The sequence below is a fragment of the Lagopus leucura genome, unplaced genomic scaffold (assembly GCF_019238085.1).
Source record: "Lagopus leucura isolate 7727_CA_CO unplaced genomic scaffold, USGS_WTPT01 Super-Scaffold_100002, whole genome shotgun sequence".
Classification (NCBI taxonomy): domain Eukaryota; kingdom Metazoa; phylum Chordata; class Aves; order Galliformes; family Phasianidae; genus Lagopus; species Lagopus leucura.
In genome coordinates, this window is record NW_024962263.1 from 5,877,344 (window position 1) to 5,893,102 (window position 15,759).

Here is a 15,759-nt window from a genome sequence, read left to right on the forward strand (position 1 = left end):
TTTAAAACAGCATCCTATTTTGAAACTGAAAAAGAAAAAATTAAAATTTCTAAAAGGAAGGTTTAAGAATAGCCTGCAGATGTCCAATTAACCTGGCACTGCCCTCTGGTCAGCTCCCAGTTACCCGCTGGTGCTTCATCCAGGTTGTGGCTGGAGTCTGGCATAAAGCAGAGGCTCCCAGGCCAGCTCTGTAGAGGTTCAGCACTGCACATACACTGCTCCTCCTAGTCCTGGAGCAATCCAGCCCGTTTCAAATTGCACAGAGCCAGAGTTAATAAGCTTTGCTAGTGCCTGCACCAGCTCTCTGCAGAGCTGGCCTGGATACTGTTGCTCTGCTTCACAGCCTGGAGAACCTGGGCCCAGTCCTGCTCTGTTTCATGGGGATGCTGCAGGACTCCTATAAGATCTAACAGCAGGCTTGGAGATATCTCTACCCGAACTCCTGAGAGGACAACGAGCAGCACCTTTTTCCATTTTTAAACTATCCTTTCACCAGGACTTTCTCTCCAACCACATCACGATGGGCATCCACTGTGATGTGGATGTTGGGGAGCGACTCCAAAATCTGAACTGAAAAAGCAACAGGGTTAATTTGTTTCTTCAAACTTCAAGTCCTTCTGTGCACTTAAAGCAAATGAGGCATTACAGCTGAGAAAATGCATGCAGGCCCCTGTGGCAGCACTTCCTCCGATCCTTGGGCAGCTTGAGAATGGTGAAGGCCTTTTCACCGTGTCCCATATAGATGCTTGGCCTACAACTCCAGCTAGCAGCACAGTATGGGGCTACCCAGGGCAATGAGTGACCAACAGTTTAAAACTTTTCCATACATCTGAAAAACAAAGAGGCTTTTTCTCTCTGCACTGAAAAGTGTCAAGAGCAGAGCCTCCATCACCAGAGCCCACTGCTTGGGCCCCACCAATGGCCTGACAGCAGACCTGCTTCATATCAGGGTACTATACACCCTCACAAACCTTCCTTGAAACCTGTCACCAGAGGGAAGACCGTCCTCTGAACCCCACCGTCCTTCCTGGCTGGTCAGAGCATGCTTCTGCTCTGTATTCTTCCAGTCACAGCAATGCAACTAAGGCAAAATTGCCCACCACTGGCTTCTCCCTGAGCTTGACAGAGAAGCTCATGCTTCTCATTGAAAGAAATGAAGCCAGAAACACTTTTTTTTTTTTTTCTTAAAGCAGCAATTTGAAAAACAAAGCAAGGAGAACTTTTTCCAGCCTAGAGTGGCACAGAGAAGAGAATAAAGACTAAATGACCGAAAGCCTGCAGAACATTTTATAAAACAGTTATTTTTCCCTCAAACAATGGTACTCTGTCCCTGACATGAATCAAAAATGTCACAAGGCAGTTTGGCGAGGCTGCATGTGAATGCTGGGTATTGAGCTGCAGCAGCTGCAGGCGGACTTTGTGGTTAACCCTGTGAGACTTTCACTGCTACAGCTGGCTTCCATTCTGACACTGTGTCCGAGCAGCCGCTCCTTCCCACTGCTGCTCAATAGAATCGCTGCCTTATCAGCTCCTGCGCTTCACGTGCAAGCATCACAGCATCAGCTCAAAGGGACACACAGCAAGTTAGGTGATATCTCTGCACATGCCTCTGGGTCACTTGGAAGCCCTGCCTCCAGCATCAGACTGGGAGGTCTGCTGTCATTTCCTTGCAAACCATAACACTATGGTTGCGCACTGACATGTTTAGTTCTCTGATATCCTGTTCTACAATACGGTACTTCCTTCCTAGAGCTATCAGTGTAAGTGATGCTCTCAGTTCACGCAACACCAGACTACAACATGACAGTAGAGTACAGATAGTGAAGAGTAAATATTTCGCGTATCAATTGTCATGAAGATTTCTGCAGTTCTTCAAGATTACTACATTACTCATAAAATATAAATCAGTCTTCCTCACAACCTGCCTTCCCCACTGAAAAAATAAGCGAGGAAAGGCGTACAATTTTCAAGAAATGCAAATCTAATTCTACAGAAAAGAAGTTTGCACTATTTTTTTCTTTATATTATTATTTTAAAAGTTATACTTTATGATCTGTGACTGATGACCAGCTTTAACCACATCTTTCCAAGGCAGTATTTCGAACAGAATTCTTGACTGGTATCTTTAAACAAATTCAGAACTGCTCTGGTGTCTCTGAGTTAACCTCTCTCCATGCAACAAAAATGGAATTGGTTTTAAATTCTAATCAAAGTGATTTAGTATTAAGTTGCATGCTCTTCTATGCACCAGTGCAACTCCTTGCATACCGATTAGTCCCATTATGGAGGCATAGGCAACTGCAAAGGCAAAATATTGGACCAGTGAGCTCCTGAACTCAACTCCAGTGCGAAGAGAAAAAAAGGAAAGCTGGAGATCTTGCATCTCACCAGTACATTTACATGCACACAGGGATTTACATATTTGATGATTTTGTACATTTGTATCAACATAAGCTTGCAGCTAGGTTAACAGAGTGGAAGATTTATGGAGCATCACTGAAATGATTTGAAACTACCTCTTCCTTTAGAATTCTGTTATCCTTATTTATGACACTCATAGGAAATTCCTCTGGGGCTTTTCTTCAATTTGTTTTTGTTTTACATATTTATTTATTTTTAGAAAGCTTTCATTCAGGGCTTTCTTAGAAGGATGGCTTCAGCCCTAACCACTGCATGTATGGCCACCCCAATCCCAGCTTTATTACCTTGCTGATGCCACATGCCCACCCCTCACTAAGCCTCCTGTATCACATCCTTTTTCCCTCCAGCCCAGCCTACAGGCAGCACAAATATGCAATGGATATCTGCAGAAGCAAGCAGCTGGAAGATACATATTAACTTATAACATAAGGCCTTTCTGATATGGCCTTTCAAAACAAGCAAGCATGCATTAAAAGTAGCAGGCACCCCCATATTTTTCCACAGATTTTTTTTAAAGATGGAGGCTGGAAACAAAAGGCAAATTCCAGCACAGGCAAGTTGCTTGTGAGTGTGCTCAGTATGGGATGGTGTGGCAGCCAAGAAAGCTCCTGCTTCTCTTCATCACCCCAGCCCTCTGCTCCACCCGACACTGTTTTAGCCTGGAGCATACCTAAGGGCTACAGCACAAGCTGCCCAGGAGGAGAACAGCAACATAAAGGCTTGGTCACATCATTAGGCCACAGTTTGTGCTAATCCCCAAAATTCTGCAGGAGAATGTGAACATCTAGGATATAGCCTACCATTGAAGAGGAGAACTCAGGGCAGGATTTAGACCACCTGTCATCCTTCTCCTTTATTTAATCCTTGCCCCAGTACTCAGACCCATTTCACACTAGGAAAAAAAAAAAGCCATCCTTCCACAATTCTAACACAAGCCTCCTGACAGAAGCAGGATTGTTTTAATAAGCCTTGGCAAAGTGTGTCCATTTCTAATCACTAAAGGAGGAAAAAAAAAAATTACATTAAAAAAATAGGAAAGAGGGGAAAAAGAACAAGAGAAAAGGCTGCAAACAAGCAGCCAAAAAGTACATCATGATGTGACTGTAAACATGCCCAAACCTGGAGCCCCAGTAGCAAGCAGTGTCTGGAGCTGTAGGAGATCCTGCCTTTTACAAGAGAAGGAAAATCTGACTATTTCCAGGCTGTAGGTCTCCCACAGCAACTTCTGAAGAGGAAGATGAATATTTACTCCAGCCCAAATCTGCTCTGATTAATTGCAGCCCAAGCACTCCTGCCCCTGCCTCAGTGGGCAGGGCTCTCCCTCCTGCTTTTTCCAGCAGCAACCTCCTATCATCCCATCCACCCCACAGGGTTGAGGTAACCAGCACTAGTGTCACCTCCCCAGCAACTCAGAGACAGCAAAGAAAACACCCGTAACCACCCAACAGGTTCACTGCTACTCATGATTCTCAGAGTACCTGGAAGTTAGCATCCAAGCAAAGGGAAGGTCTCAAGAATGACAAGGAAACACATGGTGGCTGGGCAGTACTGTTCCACTCAGATGTTGGCCTCAGCCCATTCCTTCCCTACAGGGCAGGGCTGTCTTGGTAGCAGCTGGGGGAAAAAACAGCATTTTGAGATCACACATCTTCAGATGTCTTACCCTGCATGCCTTGGCAAACTATCAAGTTCAATGAGGCCACGTGGCAACGTGAGAACAGAGTTCAAACACTTTGGCCTTGTCTCTAGAACTGAAGCTGAAAAAACGTCTTCATAGTAAGAAAAAGGGGTTATGTCACTTGAGTAGTCAACAGCTTTGTATCACTGCTGTTCTTTCAGCTTAACCTGCACTGTGGGAATTAGCCTCCTCCCTTATAGGTATAGCATATATTGCTATTTTGGCCAGCATAACTTCGACCTGGATTCACACAATGCAAGGAGAACAGCAAGAACAACACCCACAAGCTGTTGAAATAATCATCATTTCCCCAGGTCTAGGCAAAGACTTTTTGTTTTCATTTAGTTTCTCAACACTGACTCGCCCCACGAAATTAATGGGGCAGCCCAACACAAGTCAAGAGCTCACAGGTCCAGAATTTTCAGACGTGCAACGCCAGAAGATGAAAACCAAAGCAGAAGTTTCGTCACTGCAGAAGTGTGCTTTAAGTTCACACTTTTCACAAGGACATGGGTTGCATAATAGCAATATATGACCAACAAAATTACCCCAAAAAAGTGCAGGAATGAAGAATATGTCTACAATCTTCTTCTCACTTAATAGGTGCACCTTATGCACAACTGTAAAAAAAAACAACTGTGAAATAGATGTTTTCATGTTTAAAGTATTTGGATAATTATCAGATTGCTCAGGTGTCTGTAATATTAAAAGAAATTTAGCCTAGCATAATAATTTAAAAGAGCCTGAGTCTCATAACACAAGCTTCTCATGCAGACTAACTTGGATAACTGTATTCTGCCCACCTTTCTCTGCAGATTTACCTACAGTAAGCAGTGAAGAGTGTTAGCATGGGATGGAACTTAGTCAAATCAGGAGACTTCTGCATTTCAGACTTTGCTCTTTAGAAATCATTTTGAAATGAGTTTTTAGTCACCATAGCATTTTAGCCATCTGACATTTTAATTCATGGAAAATGCAGTTTCACTCCATTCCAAGATTTCCCTCATTTTACGTGCTGTACATAGAATCAAGTTATGGAAGTCTAAAACAGTCTAGATAAATTCTGTTGAAAGCATTTCATTCATTAAGTTTCAGAGAAAATATATTGCTAAATCATGCAAGGACCATGACTGGAAAGCAAGTAGTTCATCAACAGTCATAAAAGGGGAAGAAAATGAAGTTATTCAGTCTCTCAATGCTGCAAAGGTCTTGCATTATCCTCTCTTACTTAGCCTAAATTCACAAGTACAGCTCTAAAGCTGTACACAGCAAAACCAGTACTGGTAGATATGCATCCTTGCAACTTATTTTCATGTACTTTTTCCAGAAAGGTTTGCACATCACATGCTATGAGAGCCTGACTATTTGAAGGTAAAACCAAACTTGGAAGTCTTAATGTGAACAGCCATAAGTGTAAACTTTCAGGGGAAAGGTTCATGTTTGCTCTGTAGATGCCAGGTGCCTGGCATCCTAGAGTTGTGGCTAGTAGCCAAGCCAACATCAGCATAAGATAGATAAGCAGCAGTTAAGAAAAGCCAGAATTGCACTGAAATAAAGTTTTGCTATCAAAACAAAAGAAAAGAAAAATCAACAAGTCTTGATTTCAATAGATCTGGGCTTTCACAGGAAATTCTTCCCTGAGACTTGCTATAATATTTCTCTCGTACTTAAGCTTTCCAAAGTTTAGGAACAGTATGGCCAAGAAAAACACCTGCATGCATTGAAAGTCAACAAGGAAAAGTTTGCTTGCCTAATCAAAGCTTAAAATACAGGAAAGGGCAAAAAATAACTGCTTCTTACTACGTCAGATCAGATAAAGCATACATTCGCTTTCTGCCAGCAGTAACACATTTTCAGACATCTTACCACCATCAAGGGAAACCCCAGATCACTGCTCTGTTTTCTAAAGCATCGCTCACTGGACTGACTAGGTGAAAAACATCTGATTTCTTTGCAGGGCTGCCAGCCCACCACCTCAGTTGCACACTCTCTGTACACAGGCTCTGCCAGTCCAGCCACCGATCCTACCCTGTGCTTGTTACTTATCCAAACCAGAAGCTCTTCCCCTGTATTCAGCTATCTGCAGCAAAGGGACTTTGCTCATTAGGGTACCTTTAAAGGATCACAGCTGCAGCACACCTTCCCAACTCAGAAGCTACATCTAGTCACAATCATTCATCATGATTAACCGATATTTAATTACTGAGGCGATGAGCAACAGAGCCAGGGAGACATCAGAACTGCCACCACATTTCTCCTACCACCTGCCCACTCTAAGAGTTGTATCTCTCCTTAGGACAAGCATATCCTGCCACCTGTCCTCTGCCAGGCTGATTCAACAGAAAACACCAGAAATTCCATCTCTGCTTGGTCAGAGCCTCTCAGGGTCCTTTCCGTGAAGGTCACCAGGTTTATGGAGGTGGGCCAAACACCCAGCATCTCTCTCTGACAACCACTATGTGCTTCCCACTCATTGTCCTACTGCCATTGTCCTGTTTTTTGTTCTGCAGAACAGCCACAACAGCACTTTTCATCCCTGAAATAAATGGAGACTGCAAGCCAAACAAAAGCTATGGCCCTTATGTTTACCAGAGAAAAAGATCAATGGTCTTCAATGAAAGGACAGGAAGCTGATATTCTCACTGTAACTTGTTAGTAAAGCAGTGAATAGTGCTATGGAGGCTGACAAAGGCTCTTTTTTTTTTTTCTTCTTTTGCCTTCTCCCCCCCCCCCCCTTTATTTTTCCTGAAGAATCTGATGGAGAGAATTATCATCAGGTCACAAAATGGGGAACATCAGCAAGTTTATTCAATTATTCTGCTTGCTTTCAGAGTTGAAAAAAAATTTCAAAGTGCACACAGAAAATTTAAAAAAAAAAAAAGCAGAAAAAAAAAATCACAAAAAGACATTGTGCAGGGAAAGCAGGGGAAAGGAGCAAGTCTGAGATATTTGCAACCATGTTTGCTCAGCATTTTGGCCTGTATTCAGGGCACACAGAGCATCCCAGTGGATGAAACAGCTAGCCTCTGCTTCCATCCACAAAAGGCCATGTTACTGCAGTGACAAGCCAGACCTTAGGGACCTATTAGAAGCAATACACCTGGTATTTACATGATTAGGCCCTTATTCAGGTACATCTGGAGCACTGTAGGATATTCTATTCTAGTCACTATCAACATTTCAGCATTAGTAGGCACCATAAAACATAGCTGTGCTCTGATAGAAACACCACTGGATTCAGCCTACTCAATGAATCACAGAACTGTGGGAATTGAAAGGAATCTCTGAGATCATCTAGTTCAACCACCCTGCTAAAGCAGGTTCCCTAGAGTAGGTTATGTAAGAAAGCATCCAGGTGGGTTTTGTGGAGTCTCCTTCTCTGGAGATATTCAACTTCTCTTGTTCCAGCGCACTGTAACCCTCAAAGTAAATAAGTTTTTCTTCAAGTTTATATGAAACTTCCTATGTTTTTAATTTGTACCCATTGCCCCTTGTTCTGTTGCTGGATATCACTGAAGAGAGCTTGATCCACTTGATTCCCACTCACCAGATATTTATAAGCATTGATAAGATTCCCTCCCACCAGTCTTCTCCAGGCTGAACAGTCCAGTTCTCTCAGCCTTTCCTCATATGGGAAGTGCTCCAGACCCCTAATCATTTCTGTAGCCCTCCACTGGAAGTTCCCTGTCTGTCCTGTAGTTTTCCAGCTCCTCCTTCTTGGCCTTTTTTTGAAGACTGGAGTAATGCTGGCTTTTCTCCAGTCCTCAGGCCTCTCTCCCATTCTCCATGGCCTTTCAAAGATGATAGAGGCCATCACAATAATTTCTGCCAGCTCCCTCAGCATTCATGAGTGCATCCCATCAGTGTCCATAGATTTGTGTACAGAATTTGCCTAGATTGTTTCTGACCAGATCTTCTTCAACCACGGGGAAGTCTTCCTTTTTTTCCAGACTATCTCTTACCTCCAGAGTCTGAGACTCCCGAGAGATGGAAAGACTGAAGCAAAGAAGCATTCAGTAATTTCACCTTCTCAGCACCCTCCATTACTAAGGCATTCACCTCATTCAGCTGCAGATCCACATTTCCCCTAACCTTCCTTCGCTACCTACACATTTAAAAAAGCCCTGTCTTCTTGTTCTTGGCTTCTCTGCCCAGATTAAGTTCCAAGAGGGCCTTGGCCTTCACTGCATCCCTGCATGCCCTGACAATGCTCCTACATTCCTCCCAATTGACCAGACCCTTTTTCCACCTTCCACAGACTTTCTTTGTGTTTTTCTATGAGCTCCGTGCTCATGCACGTGTGACTCCTACCACCTTTGACTGATTTCTTACTCTTAGGGATGTGCCAGTCTTGAGCTTGGGGAAGGGGTGCTTGAATGTCAGTGAACTCTCTAAGGCCCTCTTACCTTCTAGTGTTCTAATCCATGGAATACCTCCAAGAAGGTCACTGAAGAAGTCAAAATGGGCTTTCCTGAAGTCCAAGATTACAGTCCATCTTATCTTTTTTTCCATATTCCTGAACTCCACTATCTGATGGTCACTGCATCCAAGGCTGCCCCCAGCCTTCATATCCCCAACTGGTCCTTCCTTGTTTGTAAGGACAAGGTCCAGCAACACTCCTTTCCTCACTGGCTCCTCCACCAACTGCATCAGAACGTTATCTTCCATGCACTGCAGGAACATCCTGGGCTATGTGCACCTGGCAGTGTCACTGCTCCAGTAAATATTAGCATGGTTGAAGTCCCCCATGAGAACCAGTGCCTCTGATTGTGAAGCTACTTTCAGCTGTCTGTGGAAGGCCTTGTCAGCTTCCTCCTCCCGATCAGGTGGCCTATAGTAAACATCCACGTTGGTGTCACTAATATTAGCCTGCCACTTAATTCTCATCCATACGCTCTCTCATCATTCATTCTTAAGACAGAGATCAATACATTCTAGTTGTTCTCTCACATACAGAGCAACTCCACTGGCTTGACTTTGCTAAAAAGTACATAGCCATTCACAACAGCATTCCAGTCACGCAAGCTGCCCCACCACATCTCTGTGACTGCAATGAAATCATGGCTTTCCTAATGCACACTGATCTTTAATTCTTCCTGCTATTCCCTATGCTGTGTGCATTGGTCTACAGGCACTTCAGAGAAGAAAAGAGCAGAGGATGCAGGTTCCCCTAAAAGGATGCAAGAGGATCCCCCATTGCTATACACACTCTTGAGGTGGCTGGCCTTCAGGCTCATGTCACAGGAGGCAGGTAAGGAACATTTGTCACAGTTCACATTGGCATGGCTTATTCCCTAGTCAGTCATAATGGCATGAGTACTGCCATTTTGGATCCCACCCCTTAAGTTCTTCAGTTTGAAGCCTGCCTCACTAGGTTGGCCAGCCTGTTACCAAAGACAGCCCTGCCTCTTCTAGAGGGGTGGACCCCACCCCTTACTGAAAGGTTATGATCTCCACAGAAAAGAGTCCTGTAAGTCCAGTAAGTCCTATTGTCATTAAAATGAAAACCCTTACACCAACACCAGCCACATAACCAGAAATGTATATGCACTATACACCTACTTCTGGCTTCCCTCTTTCCTCCAATTGGCAGAATTGAAGAGAAAATAACTTGGACACCGGTATTCTTCACTTGCACTCCCACGGCTTTATAGTCTTATTTGATTCTGCCCATGTTCCACTTTCCATCCCACGCGAAAGAGCAATTGGGAATAGCAGTCTGTGCTCTTGAGAAAACGCTGTACCCTCTGGGCAATGTTCTGGATCTCAGCTCCTACGAGGCAGCAGACCTCTCAAGACTCACTGTCAGACCAGAAGATTGGAGCTTCGTTGCCTTTTAACAGGGAGCCACCCACTACCTGCATATTTAGGTATATCCCATACACTGAGCAAATGTTGTATATCATTTATGTATATGAACTTCTGAAACGATGGTAAGGAATTTAAACGCTATCATATGACTAATGCCAAGTATTTTGCAAACATGAGAAGCAAGAAATCTTTTTGGTCTCCCAAGACTCCTTTGCGATGTCCTACATATAAAATTTCTTAACTCCAAATTCAAAGTCAAGCTTCGCACAGGGGAAATTGTGATTTTCCTCGAAGGCTCAAAGGAAAATTCAGGATTATATGAAATACATGAGGTTAGTTATTAGTAATGTTGTTCTTCAAAGGACTGCAGAAACTGAGAAGACTGATGTCATGGGAAAGCCAAGTAATTGGTGAAAGTGTTTTTTAGAAGGTTAACCTTTTCTATTACTACTTTTGAAGCACTGTAAGAAGAGACTTAGTAAGATTTCCTTCCTGGTTGCTTTGTGCCTGGAATACAATTCTTTGGGCTTGATGCTTTCAGTTAGCCTGTTTTCCTGAGAGTTTTTCAGCCCCATTTTACACATTTATCTAAAGCGGGTGCCCACGGCAGCACAAAAGCAAGATCTGTCCTCTCCACTGAGCACACACTGCCTACTGCAGACCCACAAAGAGCCTTCCAGTTTATGCTTACTTATGTGGGGAAGTTTGCTAGTTTGCTTTCTTAGTGGCCAGGGTTGCAAATGTATATAGAATCACTTAGGCTAGAAAAGACCTTCAAGATCAAGTGCAATGATTAACCTGATCTACCGAGTCACTTCACTAAACAAAGTCCCTTAGAGCCAACATGCACACATCTCACAGGTACCTCTAGGGATGGGAATTCCATCATTTTCCTGGGTTTCCATTTCCAATGCTAGACAACCCTTTGTGTGAAGGAATTCTTCATACTGTCCAATCTAAATCTCCTCCAGCACAACTTGAGGCCGTTTCTTTGAGTTCTATCACTTGCAACCCATAAAAAAAAAAAAAAGAAAGAAAAAAAAAACATCCAACATGGGTTAATGACACCCAAGAAAAGAAACCAACATCCAGCCTGGTGTATGGTTGGTCTTGTTCATTCCAGCAGAGCACTATTTACTCAAGCTACTGCTATGAAGATGCATTAAACAAGAAGCACATGGCTATTATGCTGTTCGGCCACATGTTGGCATCACCACTCTCCTCCACCTGTTTGCCCTCTAGCAATGACTGCAGGCCATTATGCGAGATATACACTGAGGAAGGGATACAGAGGAAGAGCTGAGGACATCTTGCCCAAATTCAGAATGGCCATTTCTACCTCCTGTGGCAGACGTCAACAGAGCTAAAAGGAAGGCAAAAGCATCCTGCTTCCCTGAGATCTGTGGCATATGTCCCTGCACACAGGCAGCCAACACTTGGTCCTTTTCCTGTTCTAGCTTCTAATAAGAATTGACAGGCCTGTGCTTCTATTAGGGTGGCTTGCACCAGGAATAGAGAACGTATAAACAGTGACTCACTACAAAACGAAACATGCACAATCCTTTTATTTCCCCTTAATATAAGAAGTCTTTGCTGCTTCCAGTCATTAATTTCTTATTCTATAATTCCACAGTGTGGTCCCATTTAAACACTACTCGAGGCTTTTCACTAGTCACAGATGTCAAAATGATTACCTACCAGATAAGTTAGCTGCATTTTGCATCTCTGCACAGATACTTTCAAAAATTGCTATCACTTAATATCAGAAATGCTAAGGACATTCTTTCGAGGACAAAAGTTTACTTGACAAGTTATCCAGTAGTTATTACATCTCAAGTGTATATCTTGCCTTAATCCAACAGAACTTTCAGCCTCCCTTTGGAGGCATAGCAGCTGAATTGATCTTTTATACAGGGGGACAAATTTAATTTTCCGGCTCTGATTTGGAAAAGAATGCCTATTCAAGACAGCACTTTAGCCTTCCTGAAGTCAGTGAGACCCAAACACGTGTTTACAATTAACCATGTGCTTAAGTGGTGGTCTGAACTGAGTGAATAAATATTTAGTCAGTAGGTCTGCTTGCATAAGAAAGAATTACCAGTCTGACAGAATTACAGAATTTGGCTATAAGAGGCTGGAGGATTAGTAACAAATGTGTCATTCCTGTAAGTAACTCACTTAAACTACAGCCACAGCAGAGCTGTTTAGAGTACGCACACAGATTAATTTGAAGGACAGACTTAGAACATAATTATCAACGAAGAACTGTAAATTTGTAATAATATATCAGAATCACCAAGTGACTTTCAAACAAGATCTATAGAACCAAATATCCTGCTCAAATTAATGAATTCCAGCCTGTTTCAGAGCTAGGTTGTGATTTCACTTGGAAAACTGAATAAGTAGCAGTGCAGGCCAAAGTAATTGTGGCTCAAAAAAAAAAAAAAAAAAAAAAAAAATGAAGCTGAAGAGCAAATGTAACACCCTCCAAACCCTGCCAAAATTATTTTTGTGGTAGCAGTTTATGAGAAAGATATGAGAAGCCATCAACAGAGCTTAAGGGTTTTATGTTCCCAACTCCCATTGACTGATAAGGGTCCTGGAGACTGTCAAACATTTCTCTAGGTGCTCTTAAGATCACTTAATGGTGAGGATAAAGCCCTATATTGTCCGTATTTGAAGAAAAACATCATAATTTGCAGGTAAGTTCATAGTGTACACTGCTTACCTTCCTTCCAGGCAAGATTACGGGCATGTGTCCATCTGGTACATCTACCTTCAACAAGGGAGGCTGCTCACTCCTATGTTGCAGAGAAGAGCAGGAAAGATAATCAGTTCCACATGTCACTCCATTGCTGCAAGATCAATGAGAAGTTCAACAATTAAGAGGATTTGGTCTGAAAGACCTTTAAAAATGAATAAATATATTTGCTGTCCTACTGCACCTCTAATGTATTACAGTTACAACTGGCTGTGGAAGTGACCCTCCAAACTGAACTGGTGCCACTTCCTCAGTTTCAAAAACAAAAACCCCCAACAAGAATTTGATGAGCATATGGGTGACTGCAGCCTGCTGAACCAAGCAGGGCTTCAGCAACTCCAGCCCACCAGTCCCCAGGACAGCTGTGTACCAGGGCCTTGGAGCAGCAGTGGGAGTCACCCCCTCCAGACATCTCCTCTCCCTGAGAATAGCAGAAGCAGCAGGCTGAGCATCTCTCCTAGCTTTCATTTCAGAATAGGTAACACTGCTGTCCTTATGCTCAGAGCCAGGTAACAGCTCAGCTCCAGGGGCTGTGACAGCTCTGTGAGTTACTAATTAATTCACCACAGTTGCTCTGCCCTCTCTACAGTAACTAAATCTAGTAAACATGAGGGTTGTCAGGCTAAGGAGAGCAAGGCTCTGAGGTATGAGGACGGATACACCATTTCCTCAAATTTTCCTCCACTGAGCTCAATGTACAAATCTCCAGGGGTTCAACATGTTGGGGGAAGGGGGGGAAATAAAGGAGCTCTTTGGGATGCATGCCAAGTGCTTATGCACATAAGGCAGAGCACGTACGTGAGCACATGTGGCATTACTGCTGTTGGAGTGATCTACGTGCACCAGAGCCCTGGCGGACTCTTGCTGCGCTTGAACACATCCATGCATCTCTGGCTGCCAGGGATACACCAGCTCCAGCATGGCGCCTTTCCTCTAACCCTGGTAAGCATCCCTGAGATGCAGGCTCTTCGCCTGGAGCCCCATTCACAGAAGCAGGGCTCCCAGGCCAAGCACCAGCCCTCTAGTTGCTATAAACAGACATTTCCCCATAATTTAAACATTCTACACATAGTCTTGCAGAAACACAAGAAAACTGATGCAGGTAAATGCTTCTAATTTCCAGCAGATCAAGGAAGATACCTGTCTAAACAACAACAAAAAAACCACAAAGACCTAATACCATTCCTTCAATGCTCTGTCACATTGAAGAAGACAATAGCAGCATTCTAGTGTTTGAGAACTTATTTCCACCAGACTGGTTTGATTCACCTCTGAATCATAGTGGTTTGGGTTAGAAGGGACCTCACAGACCATCTAGTTCCCACACCCAACCATGGGAAGGGACACCTCACACCCAGCACCCCATCCAACCTGGCCTTGAACACCTCTAGAAATCATGCACAGATTATCTGGGCAGCCGGTTCTAGTAGTACCTCAGTGCCTTTTCAGTCAAGAATTTCTTCCTAATATCTAAACTAAACCTACCTTCTTCTAGTTTTGTATAATCAATGAATGTTAATATGTCATAATTACAAAATAAACAAGAGAGTTTGGCAAAGCAGATAATGATAACAAAAAGAGAATAGATAGAAGGCTTACCTGTATCCTGGGCTCACTCACAAAACTCCAGCAGAGCAGATCTCCAGCAGAGACCCTTCCCCACTGGCAGCCAGCTCTTCAATAGGTCTAGGAGCCAGGCTCCCCCCCTTTCGGGCAGCACAGCTGAATTGCCTTCACCTGTGCTCCTGTGGCTGACTCAGTGCTTGCCTCAGGTGGTCAATCAGAGGTTCAGGCTGTGACTCAGCAGTTCCCATACAAGTTTAAAGCCATTACTCCTTGACCTATCACTCAATTACCTGTGCAAGCCACTTCCCAGTTTTCCTATAGGCTCTCTTTAGAGCTCTTTAGTACTGGAAGGTCACATTGGGTTCTATTTGGGTCCTTCTCCAGGCTGAATAATCTCAGCTTCTCTTCACAGGAGAGATGCTCCTGCCCTCTGAGCATCTTCATGGCTTCTTCTGCACCTGCTCCAGCAGGCCCACGTCCTTTTTATGCTGGAGGCACCAGAACTGAATTCAGTTCTGCCAATGGAGTCTCATGAGAGAAGGAGACAATCACCTCCCTTTCCGTGCCAGTGAAACCTCTTTTCATGCAGACCAGGATATGGTTGGCTTTCTGGGCTGAAAGCACACATTGCCACCCCACACTGAGTTTTCATCAACCACATTCCTCCCTCTACTGCAGCTTTTATTCTTGCAATCGTTACTCCTCCACTTCCTGAAATCAGTGCTGAGGAGACCCTTCTAGAACATCAGGGCCTGTCTTTCTGACAACTGATCTGATCAGTCTCAGCAGGTGTCTCTGGCACATCAGCTGTTGCTTAATTCCTGCAGTTCACACTTGAGAAACAGGTTAGGAGACCATCCCTCTGCTCAAGCATGCCCTGCTTGTGCATTGTTGTTATGGCTCCTAGCCAGCTGCAGGAATTTCTCCTGATGTTTGCTATAGGTTTTAGAGCAGAGAGAAGGAGAGGTACCACACTTAAACCAAACCTGTGATCTGACACAGATTAACCCACTTCAGCATCAAACTCCCCAAAGTATTTCCCCAGTCTGTCTTAAAAACAGACCAAAAGTCTGCTAAAGATGGCCTAGACATACTCTCCCATGTTAGGGAGTCTTTGCTGTACTGGGAGTGGACAGAGAGCAGTGTAAAGCCCCTGTGTTCAGAGCTCATATCCTCATATCCTCAATGGCATCAGGAGTTTCCTCAACCATGTTAACAGAGCAGCTTTGGCAGGGGGAACACTCAGTAGGTGTTGGTGTGGGGACAGAAAACCTCCTCCTTGGGACTCCTTGCAGCCAAGGGATGTGGCAGCTGGCTGGGCTGGATCTGCCACTTGTGCAAGCCCATCAACACATTCCCCAGGCTCCAACTGGCTACGGGGGGAACATAAGAGTGAGCAACAGCAGGCCTCTGCCCTTGACCTGCACCTCCATCTGACCCAAGTGCTGTGACAAGTACTAAGTTGCCCTCAAAGAGGAGCATTCGGTCCACAGCTTCTCGTTGGCTTTAGATGCAACAGATG